The following is a 4,382-nucleotide window of genomic DNA, read 5'->3' as shown; positions in this document are numbered from 1 at the left end:
TATTCTCTGCCTTCTCCCTCACTCATTACCTGGCTGCCGATTCACATAGTCTGTTAATCCCATAATGCTGGAACTGCACAGATCACTGCTAGTTTACAGAAACAGCTACACTGCAAAGTGTGAGAACAGTTTCCCTAAAATAATTTGTTCTATTCAAATTTATTTTCACCTCAAAAATACTTACTGAATCTGGATCTCTCCTCTTTGTCTATCTATACATTCGAGCACTCCATTGTCAGCGTGTGCATTCCCACCATACGGATGTAACCCTCCTTCAATCAATACGCACGGTTCCATTAGAGACTTACAACTCGTGCTCAATTTACAGATCATATTTATTGATCCAGACGTTTATATAGTAGGCACCTTAATGTACATTGCAAAGTCATCATGGGTACTGCAGCTCAACTAAAATTACAAAGAATACATTAATAATTGATCATGTTCACAGATGCCACCTTTAAATCAGTCACCATATTGGTTAGAGCAGCGTGAGTTATAAATGCTTCTGCAGTGAGCTGACCTTGGTGTTTAGTCTTGAATGGCCTTCAGCTGCAAATTGCATTATGTCAGCAATAAAACCCGTTCACTTTCACTACTTCTGAGGGTCCCTATGTACCTGTGTGATCAGAGGCAGAGAACAGACTGCAGAGTCATGGCCATGGCTAGTCAGGCCTCACCTTCATCTGCAGTACCAGAGGCTAATCTGCACCAGGCCTGCTCATTCAGGACACTGCTGCACTCCATACCAATTAATATGGATAAGCTTCAAGACACAAGTGGTTTACACATGTGAGTCAGTGGTGCAGGAAGGTGATGTATTGTAATCCTTATATTCTGAATCTACACAACTGCACATTTTGGCTCCTTTGGTGCAGTCTCAGGGCTGGAAATGAATCATGCTGATCTAAAAATGGTCCTCTTCTTGTGTCAGTAGACTTTTCATGGACTGCGAGTAAGGGATTGGAGGAAATGCAGCTTAAGATAGAAAGAGATGAGTCAGACAAGAGGAGAGGAAGCAGAGAACAAGTGCCTGCCACTGTATCAGGTGCTTGAGCTTTTTAAAATCTGGAGCCCTCACATGGACATCTGTAGGTACTGCAGCTGCAGTTTGACAGCAATTTTGTGCTGAGACTTTCCCTCATTTGTTACAACTGCAATGAAGCGACAATACTCACTTATAATTTAAGTACTCCTATTCCCCCAAATATTCTGTATTTGATGTATTAGATGTTGGCATGTGCTAGTCATGGCTGGTTGGGCTAAACCCTCCTATACTTTCAGTCCATACTGCTACCACATGGTGAAATGGTGGAATTACAACTGAGGTAAAAGAAAAGAAAAAATATCTGCAGCAGTAAAGAATAAAATTAATAACTCAAGTTGAACCAGGACCACAATTTAAATGTTTATTAAATCAACAACTGTCAAGATGACATGAAAATACAATTCTTGAAGAAACAGATTAAAACCAACATCATTTATTAAAAGAGAAAATAAATAATTTTTCTCAAAAGGCTATTTGATAAAATGGTTGGCACTAAAACACATAAAGACACCTTTGGGTTTAAGATAGAGTATTAAAAAAAAGCATCAACCCCTTGATCCTGATAATGGACGGAGATATCAGTACACTAGCAGGCTCTGTGTCAACCCGTGTTTGAAATCCATAAAGAACTACTTAATCCTCCACTAGAGAGATGAGTTGCAACAGATTTCATGGACATAATCCAGATTTATCCTAATCCATCCGAACATGCTGGTAGACAAAGTGAATAATAAAAAACAGACAGAAAAGTTTTCAGTTCTTTAAAGTAACAGATATCCCTAAAAGTACAGCACTGTGGTTACTCACAGTTTGAGCAACTGTGAACTGTTTTTGTATGGCTTTAAGGATGGACACAAGTAAAAAAAAAAAAGAGAAACAATACACCAAATGTAATAGCTAGAAGGCTACAGGCCAATCAAGTTTGATCAGTGACTAGCTTTTAGGTTCTGTTCCCTTCCACCTGAGATGAGCTAAGTGTCATTGAAATTTCACAAGGAAGGCAAAGGCACGATGCAGGAGACATAAGAAAATATAATCAAAAATGATTGAAATTCAAATCAAACACAAATATTAACACAAATATACACCATTGCTCCAGCAGTTAACCCCCCTGGCCGCAGTTTACACCCTGATGTCGTCATGGTCTGTGAGTCTCGTCTCGGCGCTGCACGATTAACTGCAACTAATAGCTTCTCCAGAGGGCGCCTGTTTTACACCGACTTCATGCCAGCAGGGTTTGGAAACCAACAACAGCAGACAGATACGACTAGACGGAGAATATACCCACAGATTGTGCTTCTGTTAACCAAGACATGTCATTAACCATAATGTGTGTAACAGCTCCACATTCAATAATGCATGGCAGATCAGTGTTGAAACATGCATCTGCTCTTGAAATGCAACAGTGTATTTAAAATGTGTTCATGTCACATTCAACAGCATATGGTAAACGGCGTTGTCTTTGAAGTATCTACAGTTCAAAGATAAAAACTGCATTATATTCCTAATGCTGCAGTACATTAGCAACATTTTGTATTTTGCAGATGGGGGTTTAAAAAAAGAGTATCACACAACTGAACCTGATGATTTCAGACTACTGGTAACCTGATCACAGATAAATATTTTTATTATTAAAAAAAAAAAAAAAAAGGCAAAAACTCTGTTTGCAGCACAGACTTGAAAATTCATAGCAAAGCATAAAATGTTCACATTCACAAGTCATCACACTTTTCATTCACAGAGCTCAAGATCCTTTACTCATATAAGACAGCAGACATTTTAACTCACCCAGTCATACACTCATACATGCACGCATATTTACACACAAACACACACGTCTTCTCACACAAACATGGCGGGAGACATAAAGCTATCGCCACGGTTGACATTGGGGCCCTGATGATATCCCTGGGGGTCGTTGTCTGCGCTCATGTAGGGAGGCGGGACCTCGTTGTTTCCGGGATCATCCCAGCCAGAGGGGGCAGCAGAGTAATAATGCTCCCTGTCCTCTTCACTGTAATCCTCATCGTCATGGTAGGCATCCAGGTCCTGCAAGCAACAAGAAAACAGTTAAACCTCAGCCTTCATTTATAATGTAATTTCTATACTGGACAATTTGAAACAAATACTGTGTCTACTTGTTTTAATCATAGAAAAAGGATTATTCAGTCTCAAAAGCTGTGGTGCATAATGTATTTATGCAGACAGGATTTCTTTCATCAGTTTCTGAAAGGCTAGAACATGATACAGCACTTTCCTATCTGTATTTTATGGTAAAATGATATCTACTTCTAATAATTTGACTTTGAACAATTCTATTTCTTTCTTTTTTTAAAGACTGTTTTTGAGGGGACTTTTGCCTTTATTAGATGGGGCAGCTGAAGAGTGACAGGAAAGGTAAAAAAGAGAGGGGATGACACACAGGAAAGGGCCACAGGTCAGATTCAAACCCACAGCCACTGCAGCAAGGACTCAGCATTGGTACATGGGTCACCAGCTCTACCGGATCAGGTGACAAGGTGCCTGAAACAATCGTATGTCTATACTATTTCTATTTTTTAACGAGCAGTTTTCACACACGCCATTACCCAGAGTTTTATCAAACCCCGTCAGTGGCATCTGAGATTTCCAGGAGTGGTAACTAAATGGTGATTCACTATTTTGTGAAACAATACGTTTGCAACTTGTCCACAAGCCTCTTAATTACATTCTAGGGGATATTTTAAAAGTATAATAAATTAATTAAAAAGTCCAGTGTGTAGCATTTAGTGACATCTAAATAATGATAGTGAAATCACATCACGAAAACACAATTGCCTATATTCAGTTGATTGTATACTATTTTTGTATATTAGTTTTGCATATTATATTGTATTTCTACCATTGGAGTCTCCTAAATGTTACATCATAGACCTTTAAAACACACACATCCTAACTTATCCATGAATTAACTATTAATAAATGAAATATCTGGTTAATTGAACATTGATTTTTCATTAACCCTTTTCAATTCATAACCCAATAAAAAAGCTGAAAATAGAATTGCAATTTACAAGTTTTGTAAAGTGTTAATTAAACTGCATAATATTTGAGGTTGTCATTTTTTGATTCGTTTTGCATTACGTTTAATTCTAAGGTCTCTCTGTTTGACGAGGTTTGGCTGCACAACACATAATAACTGAACGAGGTAATTGTGTTTTGTATAGAAAACTTGGAAAACAATCTCAAGTACCACCCTGATGAAACCAAGATAACGGTTTGGTAAATAAAGCATGGGAGACTGGAGAAGAGCTGTGTGACTGGTTTTTACTTTCACTTCACACACACACACACA

The sequence above is a fragment of the Morone saxatilis genome, unplaced genomic scaffold (assembly GCF_004916995.1).
Source record: "Morone saxatilis isolate NCDOM2014 unplaced genomic scaffold, NCSU_SB_2.0 Contig24, whole genome shotgun sequence".
Classification (NCBI taxonomy): Eukaryota; Metazoa; Chordata; class Actinopteri; family Moronidae; genus Morone; species Morone saxatilis.
Note: the sequence above shows the minus strand (reverse complement) of the source record.